At 36.5% G+C, this 25,892-nt stretch overlaps 1 protein-coding gene across 1 annotated transcript in view; it reads right to left on the bottom strand.

Annotated features, from left to right (window-relative positions):
• The window catches only part of NAV3 (neuron navigator 3), a 502,425-nt gene that overhangs the window by 250,415 nt on the left and 226,118 nt on the right, over positions 1-25,892 (bottom strand). The window lies entirely within an intron of this gene.

Here is a 25,892-nt window from a genome sequence, read left to right as displayed (position 1 = left end):
GAATCACACTGTGGGTAGCGTCTGTCTGTGCTATGAAAAATCCATACAAAAACACAGAGCAGGATATAGGAGAATCACAAGCATTGTTAGAAGATTTAGTCAATACAGCTTTCAGAACTCTTTTTTTTCTTTTTTTTTTTTTTCTTTCTTGGTGGTGGTGTTAACGTCATCTATTCAGTGTTAACACTTACCTTTCTAAAAAACATTGAAAGCTCCATGAAGTCCATGTCCAGTGCATCATTTCTGCTTGTTGCTCACAGAAATGTTCTTTCTGACAGCCTCAAATCCTTGCATATAGAAATACAAGACAGGCAGGCAGAGCAGGCTCCAAAGTGAGTCATGATGGACAGTCCAAATGGCTAAGCAGCATAAACACTTAAAAGAACAACTGTAAATTCCTTTGAGATCCTATACCCTTTAATACTGACATGAGGAAAACCCTGTGCAGAAACACCACACTGTTCAACTCCCATGGGATTTTATCACCCAGCATTATAGACATGGGGTATTTTGCTATATCTTCCAAAGTAAAACATAAGATGACTTGACTTATTGTGCCCCAATATACTACATGGTATTAACTATGCCTTCCTAGAACAGTATGTACTATTACCACCATAGATAAAAGCACAAGAGAAAATAAGAGCACTCTGGACATTTATGTTCTCAAAAAAGGGATGGCAAAAGTATATTGAAAAGATCTTAAATCATGATTTAAAATTATTTTGCAGAATAAACCTGTGATACCTGCAGCATTGTCTTCTACCAATCACTTACAAAGATCACACTAACACAGTATATAAATTCAGGTCTCTGTATTGACTTACAAATTATCTCATTCTTGTTTGTGGTTTGTAGGGGTGAATTTGACCTGTTGTAGTAATCTCCTGAGTTTTGAAGTGAGAATACATATCATCATCCTCTGCTTATCTGCCATTTGGTTTTGCCACCAATAATAATAGATGCAATGGGTTTTGTGCAAGAATGCACAGAGGTAGTTGCCCTGTGCAGCTTTGCAGCTTGCATTTTAGACAAGTTCAGCCCACAGGATCCATCTGTTTGCTCCAATGGGTGAAATATTCTTGTTCAGTGTGATATTTCAGATCTTCTGCAGAGCAAAGGGGAAGAAAACTCCTTGTGCAGTCTGCATTCATTCTCCAACATTATAAAGCACTGAGGATGTGTAAGGAATTTCGATTTCTAACGCACAACTGTTAATAGTTAACACTTCAGAAAATACACTTATGCAAAGACTGAAGTGGACCACAGGAAAAGAGGGATTTATCTCTTTCAAGGTTTCAGAAGATGAAAAATCCTCATGAGAACTGTTACCCAATGATCAAGACAAAGAATAAACTACAGCCATGAGACAGATACTTTCTTAAAAAGAACTTTGCCAAAAAAATGTAATTGAATCTTATTACTTCCCGGGGTTATAATTTTACAAAGTAATGCACTTTGGTAATCTTGCTGATCTTCTTTTGAATATGAACGATGAGGTCATGATACCCACAGTCTCTTTTGCAACCCATTTTCCCAGCACAGAAACCCTGAAAGTAATAAGTAAGCAAACTTACTAGGAGAGAGTCATCTGTAATACATAACCAACAGGATTTGGAAACAATGATGTGAGGCTGGTGTTACTGCTACTCTTTTGAAATAATTCTTCATTATATGTTGACTTTAAAGCTAGTACCAAGTCAGGGCCTTGGTGCCACTTTCAGAACCCCATCTACCTAGAATTTGTACAATGATAAATCACAGAAGTGCTTCCAGTCTATTGAAGATGCAAACAAGAATATGCAAGATTCTTTGCAGGAATTATGGAAAAATAATGGAGAAAAACAATTATACTCTGTAAGTAAAAATGCAGCTTCAGATCTAGTGTTCCTTTTCTTTTTTTTTTTTTTTTCTCTAATTCTAAGCAAAAGATAAACAAACAAACATCTGGTATTTTTAGAAATCACTTAACTACAAATTTTGCTTGAAAGGCCCTTGTGTACCTCATGGTAAATGTGGGTTTTATGAAGGCTGGTTTGGGGAAAAGAGTATTTAACAACTAAGCTTCAGTATACTGTTTTCCACACAAATAGGAAAGTACAGGATAAAGCATCTGTGGACAACATACACAAACTGTCAGCAGATGCAGGTGGTGATGGGATGACCCTGCAGGCAGGAGGTGTCAGAACATTCTGTAAGGGAAGGAATTGTACTGAAAGGGAAAAGTTGGAAGCTGCAAAGAAGGGCACATTGTCAGGCATCAAGCTGAACATGTGAGTTTAGTGGGATTTTCCTCAGTATCTGTAGAGTGGAAAGCTATGTGGCTGTCAAGCAGGGCAGACAGGGAGAACCTGAAGTCAAAATGAGGATGGTTTAGATATGTGTGAATAATGTCCAAACAGGAAAAAAAAGTCATCTATGAGAATATAGGGGTGGAGAAGGTGTAAACTGTGGTTATTACCTGGAGTTACAGGAAATCAAACACAATACCAGACTGTCTGGCATGAGGCACTAAAGTATTACAGTCAGGATGAAAAAAGCAGTGAGTAAAGAGTATGACTGACAGAAATAAGGGACACACATATTCATTTGGTTACATGAAACTGATATATCTAGAAAGGGACTGCAAATAAACAGGTCAGGCTAAGCATTGTTCAGAGAGGAACTGTAGATTTATAATTTATCCTCTTAGACTTTAGAGTATACATCCTCCAGCCAGGCAGGTAGGTGACATCATCTGGATTCAGAATTCAGGATAAACACAGATCATGACTGAAGTCCTGACACAAGGGAAATGATGTGCAGGAAAGGTTGGAGAGTTATGAGGATGCTAGAAGAAAACTGATGTGTGAGAAAAAAAATAGATGCTAACATTTCAAGTGGGATGCTAGATAAGAGGATAAAAGTGTAAAGAGGAACCAAAAAATGGGAAAGCAGAGCAAAGGTAAAAACACAATCTTTAGTAGTTTTGTCAATGGTAGTGGCATTTCCAGTGATATGTTGAAGGTAGGCCCACTGCTTTAGCTGATAAAATAGTGTCAGTCTGGCTGTAAAACATGACTGTGAAAGTGTCACACCATCAATATTTTTACAGAAATTATAGATTATATTAATTATCTGAACCTCAAATTAAGACAGTATGTATGTATTCAGTATATTAGTACCCACATCCTAAAAAATAAAGCTGTAATATTTATTTCAAATAGCAGGAGCAAACACACCTGAAGTCTAAGCTACTTCATAAAAACGTATCAGGCACTTGTGATGCTATGGTGAATTTTTGCTCTCAGGACTGAACAACAATAACTGTTCACAGCACAACACCCCAGCATATATTTCCTTTCCTTCATTGAGTCTGATACCAATACAAAGTCCCGTGAAGACTGCTCCCCTTCTGCACCCCCAGTCCTCAGACAAACTGCTCACATGAACTGGACAGCTGGCAGAGTCTCCCAGAGCACAGGAAATATCAAGAGAGGGGACACCTGCCTCAAAAATGGAGCCAAGCTATTTGTTTGCTCCTTCTGCTCTATGATCTTCAACAAGGAAGCTGTTGCATGTGTACAGGGTCAAACAGGAAATGTCAGGGGTGCAGAGACTGCAGAGCTCTGTTCTGAGCTGTTTCCCCACTTCATCCCACTGGTGTAGCAGCTGTGTGTAGAGTTTACATGAGCCAGGCCAACTTTGGAGTGAGCTTGAATGTGCTGATACAATCACACGAATTTGTGCTCACTAATTTCAGGTTGAGCAGAAAGTTTTCCCCAGCTGAGGATGGACAATTCTTGAAAAATCAACCAAGGGTTCTAAAACACTGGAGGTACCTGAACCAATATGATTAATTTATTTACTCCAGATAAGAAAGGTTTAAACTTTAAAAATGCAAGTACAATGGACGTGTCTGTTTGGTGTATCAAAATAGGTTCAACCTGTCAGATACTGATGAGACAAATCCTGCAGCTCTGACTCATGTTCACAGCATAATTCCATGGACATTATTTTTGTTATTACAAAAATCAGGTGAATCCATTAGTCACAAGGCAAGATACTTTAAAAAATTATTTAATCCTATCTGCAAGTATGCAATGCAACTGAGTAAGCTGCTGTTGTTTTTCTTAGCAGTTTTGTATTCCAAAAGATATAGAATCCAAAGCCCAGTTACAGTCACAGAAAAAGGTGCATCCGGCTTCCTAAAGGAAATCCTTCTGCTTTGGCTGAATGTTTGGGGAAGTTTTTCAAAGAGGACAACTTTTAAATAAGGATATAGTTTTGTTGTCTGAACAATTTGGTCTTTCAAAACTCAGGCAGGAATTCAAGGGTTTGAATGCATTAACTGATAAAGTTACCAGTTCTTCTATAAATTTCATTCATGCTGTATGCTTGCAGGATCTTCCATCAGATGGTTTTAAACCTCTATGTGTAATTTAGCACCATACCACCTTGTAAAGTATGTAAAGTATATTAAAATATTTTCAAGTGTAACCATGAGGCTAAATGACCTTCCCAGATCTTCAGTACTTTTTTCTTAACTAGTTTTTTTTTTTTTTTTTAATTATAAATCTGTGTGGGTTAAAAATTAGTTTTTTCTCTCTGTTGTCCACTCTATTTAATCATGAAGTGTTTGGCTTAAAGGAATTAAGTTTAAATACTACAGGATTGGAAAACATAAACTAAAAATTTATAAGGATAAGAAAGAACTGATGGCAACTGAAGACACTATGTAAGTATTTACATACTGATCTACTGGCTAGACCACACAACCAGCTGGTAAAGCTTAATGAAAGGATCAGCTTTTTTCTTTGGGAGGAAAAAAAGAATAATCTATTTGTTCATTTCTAAGCAAATGACCCAAAAAACAAATGCTGAAGATTCTCAAAGCTGATGTGAACTGAAGCTAACAAGGAAATGCCCACAATCAGCATAAACTGGTCAGAAAGCAAATAGTCATCCCAAGAACTGAAGTGACAGCTTTTCTATCCCTTTTTCCTTGTCTCCTTGGTTTCTCATCTACAAACTCTCTCCAGGACACAGTCATAGCAGGCATACTGGCTTCTCCAGTATCCTTCTGGACACTGGCAGATATCTTTGCCTTTTTCCAGTTCTGCTTTCCCAATTTGTCTTTCTTCCTCTGCAAGGATTTCTGGCTTTGTATTGCTTTTGGTAGGCCCTGGTGAATTATGATTTCTACTGCTTGCCCTCCATTCTTCTGTCTTAGAACGTATGACAGAAACATGACTTCAGTGCTGCATTGCCAAAGAGCATTTCTCCCACTTATTATGGTAATTAAGTGCTTCAGTTCTTTGTAGAACTGCTGCAGGAATGTCTAAGGTAGACATGACAAAACATTTATAGAATGCATGATTAAGCTCTTATGTGATAGCATTACTTTCAGTGTAAGTGGTGAGGAACAGAATCCCTAGCCTGTTTTTAATATTGTTATTGATGGAAGAAGTTTTGTTCCATTTGAAATTTTGACCAAAACTCAAATTATCTCGTGTTTCCCTCAAAAAATGGTCCTCAGAATTTTTTGCAATCACCACTGCTTTCAATAGGGATTCCCCTGGAAAAAAATTTTCCCAATGCAAATGCACCCTAAAATTTTGATGGACTATTTCATGATGCTATGGAGACATTTATAAGTCTTAATCAGATGAGAAGAAAATGGGCAATGTTTCTAATTAATCAAAGCTGTTCTGACTCTTGATACTAAGTGTGAACTGTTCAGAACTTTCATCCAAAATTTCTTCAGAGAAATTTACATGCTTTACTTACTATGAAATATCCTAACAAACTGTAAAAAATAACCCATAAAAAGAAACTGAGACTAAGCAGGAAGGAATCTGCTGATTATCTGCCATCAGGTGGCTGGCAGAGTGGCAAACCTATGCTTTCATCTGCAGGAAACTTTCCTCTTATGAACACTGTGGATCTGATAGAGGGTTTCAAAATCACAGTTATGTTGGCATTCACTTCAGCATTGCAGTGAAAAACTTCTACATAAGGTTCCCACTAGTCTATTAAAAAAAAAAAAAAAAAGTTACTGTAGGAGAATAGCTTAGAAACATCTGCTACAGTCATGATCAGACTCTTGGCCAAGAGCAGCAACAACAGTAAGAGACTTTGAAGTCAATCAGCTTTGCTATCACCAGCAGATACCCCTGCAGTCAGTGGAAATTACTGCACAGAGAGTTTAGGAGATATGAAGAAAACTCACTCTGCCAAAAGTGTATATAGACAGCAATGAAAGAAAGAACAATTTTTTACAATCACTAAAACTGTTAGGAGTGAAAGGTTAGCAATAGGTGCTAAAAAAAGACTATATTAATACTTAGAGAATACATCATGAAAACAAAGATGGATATATTTTAAGGGATTAGCTTTGATATTTGACCTTAAACAAGTGCAAGCTGCACTGCAGATGGAGGAGCACTTCTGACTGATGATCTGCTGTCTGCTTCCTTCTTCCTTTGAGACTGTAATCACTCAATGCCAACTTGCATCCCCCACAGTTTACACCTATTATAACAATGCCACCTCTACCCATCTGCTACCCCAGCCCTCGATCTAAGTATTAATTATTGCATAATATTTCCTGTTATTCCTCACTGCTTATCAGTATAGTGGAATTATCCCAACAATATTTTTGGTTTCCTGTTGGCCTTTGCAGATAGTCCTCATAACTAATTTTGTTATCAAGTAACCCTTCCTACAATGCCCATATCTTCATCTTCTTTAACCACATAAATATTTGATTTTTATCCTACATTTCCTGTAACTTGCACTAATATGGGAGGGACTGATACGCATTTTAAGGGCAAGATTTCCCATGGCAAACATAACGCTTCAACATAAAGTACAAAAAAACACTGTATATCTTGGTAAAGCATTACAAGATTACCATTATATCCCCTTCCCTGCCACAATTTGCATCAGAAAATCTGTCATTTACAATGCTCTCATGCTGGATGGATGTACTGTAGCAGCTTGACTGTATGATCTCAAGGGTCTTTTCCAACCTAAATACTTGTACGGTTCTATAGGCCCCATTGCCACACACCTTCCTTGCACATCACCTCTTGCTAATGGTTAGAGGCACCACCCTGAGTGTTGGCTCTTTTCTGTGAACAGGACTATTATTTTTGATCTCAAGTTGTTGCATGAACAGATATTGTACTTTCAAGTCACACTAGGGTTTTTGTTTTGATAAAGAGACATGTTCTTTTAACCATGTTTTTTGTGTTATTTGCCTGCTCTTATGGAGAAGTTATGGTAATACTGTGTAGAACCCACATTTTTCAACAGTGTTTCCTCACCAGGGCATATCAATACACCCACTGTGGTTTTCCTGCTCCTGTCTTGTGCTTGATCAGCTTGGAACTCTGGCAGAGATGGTCACTCACCTCTACCTGTGAAATATTAAGCAGAAAGGCCTTGTGTGTCAATGAATGAAAAACCTTGACAATGTACAGTTGAGCTGTTCGTCAGTGCTCTTTTCTTTCAAATAAAAATTGGCCTAATGCACATACTAAAAGTTCAACCATCTGCCTCTGTCTCCTGTTGGCCATATGTGAACATTTGCTACAGTGAGCCTTGAAAGCTTGTGGCTTTCTCCATTCTGCTGTGATCAGAGCGTGCTCCAGGCCAACTTCTGAAATGGGTTCTGTATGTCACTAGAGTAAACCTTCCAATTTTTGATCAATAAGTGCCAAGGAACTGCTGTTTTCCATCACCAAACATCTCCCATCTATGCTAAACCATACACCTTGTGTCATCCCAACAAAAATCTAAGAGTAAATTACAATAGCAGCTTTTCTGGTCAGCAAACTATATTTCCTCACCACTACTCTGTCTATGATTTTATCTTTTGTGTATATCTTTATGTACACATGAGTACACATGTTTAACATGTCAGGCAGACATTAATGTGCTTTAAGCAATACACCTGGGTTGTTTTATCTTTCACAAAAAAAAAAATGGAAATCATCAAACCCTCAATAGCACAGCTGTCAAAAATAACTTCAAATCCTGCAGATGTTAGATGCTTCCTTCCTGCTTCCCTGCATACTGGGGAGAAATATTACCTTACAGATGTGGCATGTTATTAAAAAAAAAAAAGAGGACACTATGAGTATAGCTACGAGTATATTGGTTTTACCTTCAAGGGCAAGAAAAGTGCTAAATGGGAGACAAATGATAAAACTCTTCTCCCAGCTTTCATCCATCACTTGGGCCTTTAGAACTGACATATGTAACAAGCATTTGGCAGCCATAAAAGCAACATCAGCATTCACAAATTAAAAAATAAAACAGAAAGCCAAAATAATTTTTTTCCACCTACAATAACTCTAGGATGAGCTACAAAGAAAGGACATTTTTATCAAAACCAGAAGGGAGACTAATCTGGTTATTTAGCTGCAGCATCCAGCTAAACAGACACTGCTAGGTATAAATCAGCAATAAGTAAGTTAACAGCCACTAGTGAAAAGGTCACTGGTGGAATGTGCACTTTCAAAGGTAACAAAGGCAGAAACTATTATCTTCAGATAGATTTGTCCTCAGACAGAAAATGTCTTCATTACATGTTCATGCAGAATCACAGCCAAGAATACAGTAACTTTGCTGATAGAACCAGGAAGATTTTCTATTGCTACAAAACCTTGTGATTCCCACTTCTTCTCCAGGCCAAGTACAAGACATACAGTGCAGTCTCTCTCTCAGTTTAGAAAAGAAATATAATTATATTACATACATTGCTCCTTTCTATGCCTTTATTTTTTTCTTATATTCTCTTTGAAAGTTTTATTTTTCATTCCATTCCTTTCTCTGCACCCAGTGAGGGAATATTCTTCAGAATAAGAACAAGATGTGCAGGCAGTATTTTTATTTTCTTTTCAGAGACCATTACAGCACAGCATTACAATTTCTGCAGTACAAACCACCTGAGCATCACTGAGATCTGTAACTATCAGACTATTAAAAAATCTCCTCCGATAACCTCTCAAAAGCTTCTGGTGTTCTCTGAAACCTACTTCAATTTAGGAAATTTCCCAAGTTTTCATAATTTTGGTTTTATATTTTACATTTTATATTTTTCTATTTTACTTGCCTCAACTATAATCCAGACACTTTTGCTTATATTGCACTACTTCTTTTTAGCCTTCTATGGAATTTCTTGACTCTAACATGCCTGAGCACTTTTATTCTGCCTTACATAACAAAGCTGAATAAGTCCAATGCCTAATGCCATGGGATGCTAATGTAAGGAGCAGGAGTCTATACTTGTTTGAATATATCAACTAAAGATGGTAGAGGAGCAGGGGAAGAATAAAAGAGGGATGTACAGTGTGCAGTCTGCTTTCTGACCTGGAAAAGGTTTCCTTCTGTGATTAGAGTTTGTGTTAAAGGCTAGTTACATTCTGGCCAAATTGATTTTCCCACCCTTACATAACTGAACTCTGTTCTTCATTATATGGGTGTAAATCTGCAGCAAAAACTTTGAACTTCCAATGAGTAATTCTAGATTTATGCCAGAGTAATTGAGAGCAGAATGTTGCCTCTTGGTTGCTTGTAGATACTGTTTAAGATTTCTATCCTCCAACACACTTGTGACTACTCAACTTTACCCTAGTCCCCTCTCTTCCTTCCTTTAAGCTATTCTACAAGTTGACAAAATATTTGGATTTTTAAATACAAATCATATTTGGAAAAATTTTACTTACAAAACAAGGGAAAATGTAACTACTGAGAATGTATGTATCAAGAGGTGCATTTTTTTCCTCAGAGAAAATCTTTAAGAACAATACAGAAGCATTCTTCTGGGCTGACACAGGCTGCATGCATGACTGTCCAGCTCTTTTGCAAGTCTGCATAACTGTTATTATTTATTAATCTCTAGACTACTAATATTATTCAAATAGCAAGCAGCTCAAAAATTTCACTAAATCTGTATCTTTAAAACTGTTACACAATTATTTTGTAACCAGTGAACTCATTAAAAATAAAAATTATTTCAATGAATTATACTTTTGAAGTGTTGGGTAAACTTTACCCCTGGTATAAGTTTGATTTATTCCAGTGAGTTTTCCTCCAGCAGGAAAGAATTTATTGGTTATATTACATGCCAACAATTTTCTAGATTTAACAAAATATGAATCCTTCTTATGTTATAACTTCTGTTTAAAAATTTATCCCAGTAAGGTTTTTTTTGGAAACAACTTTGCTGATAATGTCACCCCTTTTTTGCTCTTCACAGAAGCCAGCAGGGTCTCAGAGATATTCTTGCATGTGCTAGTGGCTTCAACCCACCCTGTTTGTTCACATAACACCAAAGTACCTGGAGCTCAGAAATTCTGACATTGTCCAACTGTGACTAGAGAATTGCTTTCCTTTGATCTTTGCTTTCAAGAATCCTACACTTTCCCCCTCTTTGAGGCATGTCAGTTGGTTTTAATTAAAAAAAAGAAAAAAAAAAACATTAAACAGGAGAATTTCCCAACAGGAAGCAGAGTTAAAGTGAGCCAAACCTTAACACCATACCTTTTGGATCATGCCCTCAGCAGGGTGTAAATATATATAGTCCTTTTAGGCTTCAGTTTAGGCCACCTTAAATTCTCACTAAGATCTGGATTTACAGTGTACAAATGAAATCAAAATCTTACAGAACAACTATTTCTCAAACACGGCTTCAAGCTAGGCTGTTGAAAGGCTAGAATTTTAAAGGTTTCTACTTTAAAGGTCTCTGAGTAAGCAATTGTCATTGATTTCAATGAAAGGGAGAGGAAAAATCCACTCCTAATCACAGTGGTCTCAGGGAACCCAAGCACCAAGCCCAATTTCCACAAAAATCTTTCCACAGACAGAAATCTTTCCATAGACTTTGGTGGCTACATGTGCTAAATAGTTCTCACTCAAGGACTCTGAGGCTGGGATTATATTATTCACTTATGTAAATGAGTTCAAAGAAAATGTAGAAATTAGTGGGAATGGGAGAAACTTTAGGATCACTATGAGATTTGCTTAAATTGGCAGGCTAAACTATTCGGCATCACTTCTATAAACTCCTTGAAACAAATTTGGTTTAAGGAGGAACTCTTCTGAACTGATTAAAAAACTTATCAAGGCTGGTTTTAAAGATTTATTTATTCAAATTCTCTTATGCTACTGGCAGCCAAGTTGAAGTCAAAACTCAACTGTGATTGGAAAAAATCATTTGAATGTCAGTGGGTTATGTAAAAGCTAAGACTTTTTGCCCAGAAGTAAATCTGTGAATGTTATATTGATAGTGCTATTCTGAGAAGTCACAAAAGGATTTAGAATCTCAAAGCCTCAGATGCTTTTCAAATTATTATGGTTTCTTCTTTCTGGAGAGAGGTCACTGAGAGAAGCCATTGGGTTTTTCTGCCATGATATAAGAGTAAAACGTCTATTCCCAAATGCCTTCCAAATTCCAAGTCTCATGCCCTGAAGTTTTGACCCTAAAGGAAAAGCTACCAGAGGCTTTTTGAAGTCTGTTAGAAATCTTCCTGTGACTATTAATTTTACAGAGATGAGACAGCATAGCAATGGAAAGCAGTATCAAACCTTATTAGTCTTTTTCTATTTGTTTCAAGACAAGAATGATAACCACAGGACCCCAAGATCTATAGAGAGAACAAAAAAGTCAGTCCTCCCTTAGGGGATATAGTGGGCGAGAGACATCATCCAGATTTTGCTGGTAATACCTCAACACATGCCAGACTGTTTGAAGAGATCTGAACTGTCAGATCAGGAAACCATCACAACTATGATGCTAAGAGAAATATTGTGAGTGATTAAGATCTTACAGTCAGTGGAATTCAGATGGAACAGAGTAGACACTGAGAAAAAGTATCTACTTGCAGGAAAAGCAAGATGATATTCCATCACCATCCATCATCCAATCTTGCATCTATCTGTGTCAAAAATATTATGGAGCCTGGCCACTCATTATTCATACACCTATCTGTTGAAAAAAAACCAGTACTGCTGTATCCTTATGCTTACTGTAATAAGCGTGTTTATGAGTCATGACCTGGATTCTAGAGTAATTTCATCATTACCCATTCTACTGTCCTTCAGCTGATCAATGTAGGAAAAAATACCACATTATTATGCATAGCCCATGACTGCATTTCAGTTAAAAAATCCTATGATTTAAGTTTTCTTCTAATCCTCCTAGAGCCCTTAATTATATAGATTTAAAAATGTACCCTATAACTATTATGGGTCCAGCTTGAAATTAATACTTGTTTTTTCCCCCCATTTACAAAATTCTTAACTTACCATAATTTTTTTACTTTAAAGATTCTATACTAAATCCAAGTTTTATTAGCTCTTAGAGCTCTTAAAGGGGAGAACTGAGAGTCACCCTTTTTTCTGCTTGCAGCTGAATCTGTTTTAAAACAATCAGTGTCTATAAACTTTGATAGAAGTACTCATAAATAGCTGTAGTTAATGAGTATTTTTAAATTCTCTTTCTCACATTCAGTCAAAAATAGTGAGATACAGATAAAAATACACTAGTTCAACAGTAGTGAAAAAACCTGAGGAATGCTACAAGCCTTCAGCTGTACAATAGGGTAATGTACTTCCTAAGGGTTTGATCCTGCAGCTCTAGCACATACTCATTTCTCATCACCATCATGAGTTCAATCATCACATGCAGACTATAAAGCCATATCCATTTCAAGTCTTTAAGAACAGCTTGCAAGTTGAAGCAGGTGGGAGTCATGCAGATATAGGACAGTAGCTGGCTCTGAGGTTTTTGCTAATTTGTTCACCATCCTTTGAAGCACAAAAGAAGGAAAGAAAACCACATGAAATATTAAATCATCCCACATTTCCAGGAAGGTTCTGAAACAATTAAAAGCTACTACCCTAATGTATAGATGCTAGCTGGTTCTTAAAGAAAACCAGAAAAATTGTAGTAGGAGTAATAAACTTTCTACTTACAACAGCAGAGTTTATCTTTGGTTGTTTTCCACTGAGCAGTAAAATATTTATTGAGCACTAAAAAAATAACTATATAAGCACAGGCTTTTTGTATTTCAGGCAATAGAGATTTTATTAGGAAATTGATTTAGATATTCCTCCAACTTTGAAGATATATACCCATCATAAATTTAGGTCTGGACTTGACAAAGAAGATTTATAAAAAACATGAGGAGACAGATGGCAACAAAATAAATGCTTTAAAAAAAAATAGGTAAAATATATTAAGAAAATCTAAATTCCAGACTGAAAATTACTAACAGCAAATTATTCCTTCTTTACTTTTAAAAGCAGTCCTGCCTCTTGTCTGAAAACTACTTTGTTCTCTTTCAAAATTCTTCCTTCAAACCAACCAGTTTTAGTTACATTTTAAATCAGGTAGTGATGAGGCTTAGTGGTTAATCACATTTTTAAAAACTCCTGAAAAGCATTTCTTTGCCACCTTTCTTCCAAATATTTTACTCCTAATTTTGAAAGTGTTACATTTCAAAACATTCTAAATGCTTTATTTATAAAAAGCATTTAAAACATATTACATCAAACAAAATACTTTTCTCTCTCTGAAACAATTTTAAAATAGAGTTGCACAGCTGTAAGGCAAAAGAAGAATAGCTGATGTTGGCAAGCAGCTGTTGTGCAACACGCCTGTTTCACAAATGAATCATAATTGTGTCTCTTGAAACTTGTGCTCCCCCATCTGTCTGTTGTATCTGTTACAGAGAGGAACATGGCTCTATGAAATTATGAACTACATTTTGTGTTATGTTAGAGCACATGTCTAATCTTGCCCAAAGCAAACCTATCGAATTCCTTGCCAGACAGCTGCCCTTCCTGCAAAAGATGCTTGACATCTTAGTGGAAGAATAACACTGAAAAACCATTGAAACTGCAATTTGAAGCCTATTTCCTCAACTGTTAAGTCTACTTCATCTGTTTAACTAAAGTTATCCCATGGAATAGCTATGTAATCTAGGCAGGGAGTCACTAAAATTGACGAGGCAACTTAGTATGGAAAGGGAGCCTTTGAGAAGAACAGCAGAAGTCATAGTTAAGACGTGGCTGTATGAAAGAAAGGAATCACACAAAAGAATAAGAGGATTAAAGAGGGTTTTGCCTGTTCTAGGACACGTGCAATCAGGAATTCATCTCATGCATCCTCATAGATCTTTGTCCAAGCAAGCCAGCCCCAGCTGTAATGACATTCAACAGAGAGAAACTAGAGGCTGCTTTGAGTGTGATGCTGACCAACCTCCTGTTTCCTTACCCTGACCACTGTGAGTCTCCTGGAGGTATGACAAGGCTACAGTTTAAAGTTACAAAACACCAGGCAAAACCACTGGATTACTCAATTAGACTATTCTCACCTTTGTCCTCCTGACCCCAACGTTACTCCCAGCCCCAAGCCACAGGCCTCTGCTCCTTAAAAGTGCCAATCATGTCTATTAATTGAATGGATCCATTTTTAGACAAACCTTTTCCCTTTTTCTTTTCCCTTTTTGTCCCCCAAAGCCTTTTTTTTTTCTTTCTTTTTCTTTTTTTTTTTTTTTTTCTTTAGTATTTCCTAAGGGTAGAATAACTTGCCTAATCTAACTCCAGAATAACCAACAATTCCTTATGAAAAACAGAAAATATGGCTTCAGATCATGCCTGAGAGAAGACAGAATTAAATCTGGACTAGTCAGAACAAGGACAAACACACTAATCTCCTGAGTTGACTCTGAAAAAAGTCCCAATGCCACTGGTCCTTTATTATTATTTTTTTATTTTTGGGTTTTCCTCCATCTTTTGCATTTGCTTGTATTGGCAAAAATAAATAATAATTAAAAAAAAACCAAAAAAACAAAAAAAACCAAAAAAAAACCCCAGTCAGTATATTCTAAGTCAGTCTAAAATTCATGTCATAACAGGAGCCTCAGGTTATAATCCAATTATCCAAGACAACCCAAACTTTTGTACTAAGGAAAGGAGCATTCTATACCACCACTCATCAAAGATAAGTGCTGAGACTGGGACTGTGCACTGGTCCCATATATAAGGACAGTGGTTATATTCCATCCAAAGCCATCTGAGATGGGGCTAAATGGTTCCAGTTGCCACACACAGGAGACCCTTTGCATCCACTTAGACTGCAAGTCCTTCAGGTAAATAGCTGATATTGCACATCTCTAAATTGATGGTCCCCAAGATTTCTGGATAATTCTTAGCCTGCTTCTGCAGAGTTCCATGTATCCTGTTTATGAAAACAAGGATCAGAACACAACACACATATTGAAGACTGGCACTGAACACACCCATGTAGTAATCTGAGCACTACAGCTCTGAATCAGGTAGCACAACGAGACTAGTTTGCTTAAATCTAACCCCAAACAGCAACAAATCCACAGTGTTATTATTTTATTCTTCACACACACATGGGACTATTTAAGTGGTCAATACTGTTAGATAAAACTGTAGTGGGATAAGAGAATTGCAGCACTACAAATTTCCTGTGGAGGAAAAATTAGTGTCAGCATAAAATCAATCTCAAGTCTCAACAACTTTTGTACATATCCACAAATTTAAACCTAGTTTTTGGCAAATTAATGATTGGTCCTAACACTCAAACTTTGAGCTCAAACTCATAGCCTTGCAACAACCTCTTATCTTTCACTGATGACTAACAATTCCATGTGAAACACAAGAAACCCATACATGAATTGAATTATCTCCAGTTCTTCTCTTAATTCATAAGGAAAATTCATAAGGAAAATTGTTCCTAAGCTGCTTCCCATCCATTACTTAATATCTTTGACCATCTACTGCTAGCCACATAATAAAAGTATATGAAAATCCAAGTTTCTTTCTCAGAACTTCAGCAAGTAAAAATGTTGAGAATGGAATATCTCTTCTTGAGCAAACTTAACAACATGAGTCCTTTAAATTTAAGCAATCTGTCAAACCTTTAATCTCTTTTGGGTACTTCAGCTCTAGAATATTACAGAAGAATGGCATAAATTTATTTGATGATTTCCATGTTTGAAGGACATCAGGTTATAGGCAAACTTTATTAAAGCACATCAAAAAGTATTTATATATAAAAACTAGAAAACTTTTTCGGAACAGCTTTTATGTGTTTAGCAGGAAAACAGCAATTAAAAAGTAGTCAATCAAATAAGTGTTTTTCCACTTACAGTTGTGCTTTATCCATCTAATTCTTTCTGTTCACACCCCAATATTTCAAATGGGGTTGCTTATACAGGCACATAGTGATATTAGGAACTGTCTTACCACAAACATCCTTCAGTGTTACTGCTTATGGATGGTCCTTACAGTATATTTTGGCTCAAAGGCACAACTCACTCTTAATTTCCTCTCTTTGATAGGTTTTCTGCCCTCAGGCTAGAAGATCTCCAAGGATATCAGCTCAGAAGTAACACAGAGGTATCTGGAATATTTGTTATGCTATGACTGCAGCTCATATGGCCTCACCTGGCTTGACATGACGGGTGGCAAAACCTGAGCTATCTGCATTTTTATCTAGACAAAAAAGGGATTGAAACTACTTTCTCTAACTGGAAGGACAGTTCCACTTTCAGTCACTCCCTGGATTTAAGGACCACAGGGTTGTATGTAGCCTTAACTGAAATGTTTGTTGATTTACCAGTCAAACTGGATCTGTGCTGAGGGCTTTGGGGAAATTTTCCACTCTATCCAAGTACTGGTTCAGTCCTTCTAATACTAATAATATAATGAATATCAATGCAAATAATCTACTCATTGTAGCCATCACATCTGTTTGCCATCACAAAAGTCCTAGAAATTTGCCTAAGAAGGGCTCTCCAGAGGGTATCCATTCTGCCAAGCACAGAGGGGGATTAAATACAGGGGCCACACACATCAGCTCACTGCCTGAGTGTTTCTTCACCATCTCCCATGAAGGGGATAATACAGTTTTGTTAAGCAACCTGTTCCAGCACTTTATCTTCAAAGCAATTAGAAAGCTTTTCCTGGCACATGGTGTTGTGGTAACAGCATGTATCCTGGCTCAGGAGAGGTCTGGATGACAAGGGAGCATGTGTATGGGAGTGGCCTTTAGCAGCAGGAAGTTTTTGGGTTGTTGCTTTTGTAACTTAGGAAGCTGCCCTGAAATCTTTCTTGTGGGCAACACCTCAGTAAGTTCAGTCAAATTATGTTCTGTCACTAATCGTGTTTTTGAATAGTCTAAATCCTTGGGTATTGATTTTATCACACCTCCCACTGGAACTTTTCCACCATATTTCAGACCAGAGTGGGGGAAAAAATCCATTAACGGCTTTTCTTTTCATACAATATTACTACAGTTTTTCCTTCAACAGAAAATATACCAGTAGACACAGAAAGCAAACAAATTTTTTTTAATAAAATAAAGCAAAAGATAGTCCAAATAAAAAGAAAAATACTTTTTAAAATGCATAAATTTAAAAAAAGTCCTTGATTCTGTAAAACAATTTTTGTATATTTAATTCTTTTACAATTTAAGTGGCAATTTTAGCAAAATTAATTAATTGGTGGGAGCTCTGCAACTAAATCTTTTAAAGGGAACTTAAAAATCCCTTGGAATTTCTCCTACCATATCAAGTCAAGGAGAAAAAAAAAATTGGTGAGATTCAATTGCAACAATTTTATTACCCTACAAGTGATGTAGGATACCTTCAATAAAGGCTGGTCCTTTGGCTGTGCTCTGCAGTTCTTGCAGACCTAAGCACAAGTGGAACTGTTAGTTTATAGCAGTCAGGTCTACAGGTCTTTTGGTTGTGCCTGGGCTCCCATCAATGTCGAATTAAGAGAATTTGGCTTACAGGAAAGAATTGGGCTGTATTTCCTTAATTTATATTTCAGCAAGAGATTGTAAATATATATGCACATGTGTATAAATTGGTTTTAATTTTAGCTTTAAAAATGGTTCTCAAACATATGCTCAGTTTTGGTTTTCCTCTTTTTAATTCTTGGGTAATTCAATCTTGATTTCACCAATGTAAAAGGGAGAAAAATGAAGAGAAGAAGAAAAGTCACTGGTGGCCTAGAGACAGCTCTGTGGCAGGAATGAACAAAAAACCACTGCTCATACCTCTGCTGTTATATGAGGATATTCCATTTAATCATAACCCTCATCACAAAGTGCTCCTCAGGAGAGTATTCCAAATCAAAATTTGCATATGTTATACAACGACTTGGTTTTACTAAACTGTATATGTCTCTAATGTTTTGGCAAATTATTATAAATGGGACCACAACTTTAGGAAGTATCCAGGCCCATATGCCACCCAAAATACAAAGATGCCTTGTAAATTTGCAGTTCATTCTCCTTTCATTTCAGTTCAAATGGCTCAGATTTTCCTGCTCCCTACAATCTTTTTTCCCTTCTGAAAATGTGAGCTAGTGCCTGTCTCCTGGAGCCTTTCTGCCAGACATATGGCATTACCTTCCATGTGACACTGCTGATCAGCTTGCTCAAAGGGCAGCTCTTCCTACCATGCCCTCCCCTGACATTTCAGAGACAAAATTAAGCTGAAACTTTTCACAGTTTTCACACTAATTATCCATTCCCTCATGAAACAGTAAAAGACAGCATTTGTGGTGCCTAAGGAGCTTTTAAATTAGGCAGGGCAGTTTTGAAAATTACAAAAACTTATTGAAAAATCAGGCATTCACTAAAATGACTCCATACACATAACTGCAAGACATACTTATGATTTTCAGGCATTTTAAAATCTGGTTTTAATAGGTTCGCAATATAATGTTTTTATAACAGTAAAGGTGACAAGCCAATAAAAATATTTGCAATTTTTTTTTTTTTCTAGTGGAATATAATGAACCCAAGTTAAGACAGATATAACAGTCCAACCAAGTGCATGTCTATCATCCTTGAAAGACAAACTGATCTGTAATTCACCATGGAAAAAGTTGCAAAACTGTGGGTTTGCTATAAAATGGGACTGAACATTTCAACCCAATTTCAGCAACAGAGTGCAAAGAAAAAGAAAAAAAAGAAAATACAGAAAGGAATAAAAGAAAAGAGAGCAAAGAAGCTGTGTTTGATTTGGATTTATTTATTTCATAAGCAAAAGAAAAAACTCTGTCTCAGGAGAGCAAAAATTAAGGCAGGGAAAAGGAGGGAAAAAACTGCCCATTCCTACACAGCCATTGTGTCACACAGAACTCTTTAAATGCTAACTGAACAAAATGATAACTTGGTTCCTTAAAGCTCTGATAAAGTGTGTGCACAGAAGACACTGACAGGAGACAAACTTCTGACTACATTAGCACTTTTTTCCAGAGGAATGTCTTGTCTCTATAAACATGGCAGTGACAAGGTCAAAACCACATTTCATTTCAAGAGTTTCTAACAGAATACAAAATTACCTTCTTGGCTATTTCATCCAGGATATTTGTATTTTTCCAAAAGTATATGCATGTTCAAATATCTCTCTCTGTCTCACTAGAAGTTGCTACTCTAAAATATGCAGAGGAAGAATAACAGGAAATTCATGTCAAAACAGCAGAAACATTATATGCCATCCTGACAGATATAAAGGGGATGTGCATTATCTTCAGCAAGATTCAGAGAAGCAAAGACATGAACTGTCTGAAGTGTATGGTTTAAAATTTGAAGAATTAGCCCAAAACAAATGCCATGGATTTGGTTCTTGCATATGTTACAGCTAGGTTTAAAAAGGCCAGAATTTTGCCAAATTCCATTGAATGTTTTCTGTCTTCTGGCAAAAGTCTTAGTCCACGGACAGTGCATAAAACTGAGTATCATTTTAATGAAGAAGAATGAAGATAAGGCAGCTCTCATTACTTTGAAGGAGATATTTAGCATGGATACTTGGAAAATTTTTATTTAAGGAAAAATGTAGTCAAGGATTACATAACAGAAAGTGTGGGGGGAAAAAAGAAACTTCAGGCTATACAAACACAAGGAAACAGCCTGCTATATGACTTCTGCTAAGGTCAAAGAGGCAAAGCAGCTTTCATGACACAGAAGCTGTGGAAAATCCCCAGGAAATAAGAGATCAAAGCAAACCACATCTCAAAAATAGGCCAGTTTTTCCCAACATTAAACTCTAGGTCACCTTAAGTGCTATTTCCAACACATAATGAAGTTTAAGCAAAGTACATTTTTTCCTCAATGTCATGACTTTTATCACCCATAAAGTAATAAATACTTTGAGTAGATTGATATATATTTATATATTTTTACATAAGAAAAGAAGAGACAGTCTCAACCTTTTATATGAATGCTGTAATCAGATTAATACACATAGAGGAGAAAAATCCTCTTCCCAAGGCCAGACTTAACACAACTAAGTGGGCTGCTGCAAATACCATACAAGCTCATCCGTAGACAGTTGACTGCAAAATTTAAAGAAGGTGTAGGAGGGCTGAAAGCTCAAGCCCCCATATTCAAACCAGAAATTACATATGTATTTCTTAATTGTCAGAATAATTAACCAATAAACATGTAAGACAATGGTTGTGATGATCTCTTCATTACCAGAAATTTTTTAGGTAACACTAAATTTTTGCTGAGAAGACAGACCATAGTTCAGCTACAACTATTGGAGACTCAGAAATCCAGACCAGATATCACACAGTATTCCCATCACCTATTTTGTCAGGAAACCTCAGTTTTAAGAAGGAACTAACCATAAAGCCAATAATTAACTATAAATGTAAAGGAGAGAGATTGAGAGCTAGATGTGCATGCAGTGTATTTCTCAGGCAGAAACAGCCCTGATGGTGCAGACCTCAAAATCAGCCTCTGTTTTCTAAGAGTAAGAGTAAAATGCAACTGATACAACACAGGTAACCCCAAGATATTGAATTGTTATCTGAAGGTACCACAAAAGGAAAATAAAAATAGGAATTTCTCCCTTCTGTGTTTTCAGTTCTCTGCCCTTTGAATACAGTAGGAAACACCTTGAGTTGATCACTCGTTGTCCTGAATGTTTGGAGGTAGATAGGAAAGGAGTAATATCCAGCTCCAGCTTTGAACACAGAAAAATAGATTGATTCAGGGCAAGGCTACTGCTTTAAAGAGATTTTGAGGTGTTTCTAGTATGGCTAGGGCTGCCCCAGGGCTGACCTCCATCCCAGGACCCAGAAGTAGTTTTATTTATTGATGGTGAGACCAATCTGTTCATGGATAGCATGAGCAGATATTGCTTGAGGGGGCTGGTTTTTCTAAATGTCAAAAATTACCCCAATAAGCATGGAATTTTTGCATGTCTCTATATACATAGAATCTCTTCAATAATCTAAATCAAAACATACATTATTAAAACATTTTCATGTCTTTATCTAGACATTTACTGGGAGACTTGTAGAAGAAAGTGGAAGGGAATGGACTTGCTTTCCATGTGAGCACAGCATGGAAAAAAAAAAGGGAAGTTGGGGCTGAAATAACATTTCTGTATTGAACTACTGCAAAATATGGAGCAGCTGTTGTTGCTCAGAGATTTTCCTAGCTTGTACTCATCCACATTCTATTTAATGTGGATCAAGCAGAGACTGAAATTTTTTCACATAAGCTTGTCCTTGAGTGGGGCTTTGTGCTCAAAAGCTTGTGTTTTTCTTCAGCTGTATCAGCTGTTATAATAAAAGATAGCACATCTCCCTATACACCATAAGCTGTCCTTTCATCAATGGAAGCTGAAATATCTGTAGCTGAAAGCACCATTTTCCTTCTGACAAAGACAAATGTGGAATTCAGAAGGCTGAAAAGAAGCAAGTGTTGAGCATTCAACAACTTCATGAGATTTTTTTAGGAAAAAAAATTCTAAAAAGCAGACGTCAGTTATAGTGGAAGTCAAAGATAAAACAAAAGCTGTAGCAAATGAAAAAGTGTTAAAAGGGAACCTAGGCTGACACTTGACTGCTTTGATTTTCTGATTGTCTGGTCCCAGTTTCTGTGTGATTTGAGCTAGTTTCAATCTGGCCTCAGGTGAGTCAAAGGTAGATGCACAATGCTGAGGAATCAAGGCTTCTTAACAATATCTTCTCTACCTCCAAATGCAACAGGGTTTGAGTAGCTGAGTGTCTTACTGCAGACTGAGACACCAGGCCACACAGGGATGTTAATACAGCATTTTAACAGCACTGTTTCCAAGGCCTTACTCGGATCTAAGTCACACATATTAAAAAGTGTGAAAAATGTGTAATCAGGGTGATCCTGTGGCAGTACAAGAAGGGGCAGGGTTCACATCCAATAATGAGTGTGCCTTCTTAATAGTATGAAATGAATTTCTGGTAATGGAGCACCACCCCAGCACCTCCAGAGAGGTCTGAGTCACAGCAGGTTACCCTGTGCAATTTGAGGAAGAGGGGAGAGACACCAGGAGCACCATTGTGGCTTCACAGCTGTCATCATGGGTTTTCCTTTAGGTGGGACAAGCAAACACCCCATTCACCCTATGAAGTTTACTAGAAAAACTACTTTAGGCTACTGGCAGACCTTTTGGGGATTCCTGTGAAATGCTGGGGCGGAGAATCATTACAGTTATGGCATTGAGTAGGTAACTACCTGAGTAAATGTCCTCTATGATTACCCCTGTTTATTGCTAACCCCATCAAATTTGGGAGGTTTGACTGTATGTTTTAACAGTCATGCATTTGCAGTTTGATAAGGGATAATTTACAGGTTTTGTAAATGACAGGAGATGGGAGCAGTGGGAGGAGGAAGGAGAGAGAATTACACTCCATGAATGTCCATGACTTTGTGTAATTATACAATTGGAGATAGATAGGAAAGGACTCCAAGTCCAACTGTGACCTAGTATAAAACCTAGAATTTCAAAACCAAAACAATATTCTACTCTAGGGGTAGCACATATTCTATATCCCTTTACTTTAGCTTGTACTTATCTGAGAGGTTTATTCCCAATACTAACTTGGATGTAAGATCACTGAAGGAAAATAATGTGATGTGTGAACAGAAGGAAGAGCAGAGTATGAAAGGGCCACTGTAATTACCTCAGTTTGTAAAACGTGTCTCTAACCATGAGACAACTGCCCTATGACATGGAGGCCATTACAGTTAAGGATTTTCCAGTGCTTTTGTTTTAAATTCCTACATCCAGAGCTTTATAACTTGTCCATTGACTTCAGCAAACTGATTACTATGGTTGAGCAAAATAACACTTTCTTAAATATTGATCCGGCTGTGCCATTAAATTACATGAGCCTGAACAGAAAGAGCTTTCCAGTAACATGATTTAAGAAGAGACTCCCTATTTAAAGTGCAAATGGTTGCACCACATCCATCACATTGTCTCAGCTGCAAAGCTGCCATAAGGGGCATTGCACATTTTGCTCAAAAAGAACAGCAGAAACATCCACTATCAGATTATAGCTGTACCTTCCTATTTACAACCTACAGATAATAACCGAATGCTAAAGTTCATGCCTTTTTCATGACCATTTTGATCTCCATGAAGAAGCCTGAGGACAAGTGTATCTCATCCTCACATAACATTTTATGAATTGTTTGTGAAGCACAGTAGGAAAGCAAAATATTTACTCTACTTCTTGCACTGAGGGGGGTTGAAAGTAGCCCCAAATTTTCTTAGTGCCAGAAAATGTCTTCCTGAATACTCTTCCCCCACAAACAGCTGTGTGCACTTTTTCTTTAATGTATGGTATCCCTGTAGGATGAAAATAACTTTCTTTGAAAAAATGCTTGAGGTAAAGTTTACCATTGTTTAGATAAATGTTTACATAAAATTTTCTAACATCCATAAAGTCAAGATGCTTTTTGATATTTGGGGAAAAAAAAAAAAAAAAGCAGATGCCTCCACCTCTTGTATGAGAGTTCCCTTGAAAAATTAGACCTTATCTTCAGAGTTCAGCAGGAAGATTGCTTGCATATGTTCAGAATAAGATTGTTTGAAATGAAAATTTTCTCTCTGCAATCTCTATGAATTACATGCAGAATTTTTGGAAAAAAAGGGTTGATTTCTGTCTTAAGAATCTACCAAAGAATTAATATGAATTAATATGAAGAAAAATATCTGACACAAAAGAAAAGCAATCCTACATTACATAATTTTATGAATTTTTTGCCTACTGATGTATTTGAGACAATTCAACCCTAGGTAACTTTGGACAAAATAAAATTGCATGCAACAACTACGTTCACAGAAGTGCATCTACCAACAAATTTTACTTTAAAATAAATATAAATTACAAATGCAAGCATTCATGCACATATATCAAAATTCACAGAAAGATAAGTAATTAAAAAGAGTAATTGTTCAGCTGAACTCAAAAAACATCCAAATAGAATAATATGTGAAATATATTGTGGTCCAAGTCCATTACTGAAGGCCATTATATTTCTCTTCATAATAAGAGGGAATACCTTATTTCAAACACAAAAGTCCAAACTTGCCCCTTAGGTTCTTAGTACAAACTATTTTGTTTAACATCAGGCATAAAATAATGGTTGATGAAAGGTAAATTACCTTCAAACCACCCAGAGGTTTCTCACAGGCTCTAAATTTTTAAGGATGCATTAAAAAATAAATATTAAAAGAAAATTTAACTGTGTTAATGCCACTTACAAGAGTCATATTAAAAAGAAATCAGATCACTCCCATGATCATTCAGAAATCTTGTTCTTAAAATGTTTAAATGGCTGAATTTACAGCTCAGCATGCTGAAATCACGGTTCATAAAAAAGGTTAATGGTGAAACAGTGACAAAATCTGCAGCCACAGGTTGTCCTCAACAAGATACCACATAAATGATGTCAGTAATTATCAGGTGCTGAACCACATACTACACTCCTGATGGGAAAAAAGTCCAGTTATGTTCCAATTATTAACAAATATTTCTTTTTGTCTTTTAGTTTAGTTCATAAATGTTATGCACTTGTTCTAAACTATAGCATTTAAAAAGTATTGGTGCATTTCCTAACATTTGACTAAGCCATAAAAGCAAGATGTTGATTTATGTTAAAGCAATATATTAACTTTTCTGCAAACACTGCCCTTGATTTACAGGTATTTGACTTACAGGTGGTGAACTGCTGTCCAAAATACCATCTAAAAAACACAGTGTTAGGAAGTGGGCAAGAGAGACTGCAAAAAATAAACAAAATAAGTAAAAGACCCTTATTCATTCTATATTAAATTCACCCCTGTGCAGAGAGCTGGCACAAGACTTGTGTACTTCTTATGTCTTACTTAAGTCCCATTTTAGGAATAGGTGCATAAATTCATGCTGTCACAAATATTTCTTAGACTCTATAAAATATGTCATTCCTCTCTCTATGCATGTGAATTTCTGCCTTTCCTGCAGTATGCCAATCCCAATTACAGAACAGTAAATAATGAACTTTCTTCAATCTGAAGTAGCACAGTTATGCCCCTGATTTTCCATGAGCATATGCATAATTTTCAGCCACTCTTGGAATAATTTATCATTGCTGTACTGTTCTTTAATTTTCTCCTAATCAGGGACTAATAATGTAATATTGAACAACTTTCAATATTTTTTTCTCACTCTAGCCTTCTATTCTCCCAAGACAACAAATGGTAACATAATAAAATTCAAATAAAATGAAAGGTTCTATTTTAGAATTCATGCAGGGGTTTACCCATATTAAAAAAAAATACTTATTTTTCCACTATTTTTCTATTGAGACCCATAATTTAGGAACATGCGAAAAATTTTCCAGTGGAAGCACTCTATCCAAATACCTTTCAGAAGGCATGTTCCCCAAAACTTCAACTTGGAAGTGTGCAGCCTTGATGATTTAGAAAAGTATGCCACAACGAAATGAAAAGAAAATATTGCTCTGGTTCAGCTGTAGTGAGCTGAAATGAGACCTCAATGTCTTGTTTCAAATCCTTCACAATCCCATT

This window comes from Erithacus rubecula (assembly GCF_903797595.1).
Source record: "Erithacus rubecula genome assembly, chromosome: 4".
NCBI lineage: Eukaryota > Metazoa > Chordata > Aves > Passeriformes > Muscicapidae > Erithacus > Erithacus rubecula.
This window is presented reverse-complemented; position numbering and strand designations above follow the sequence as displayed.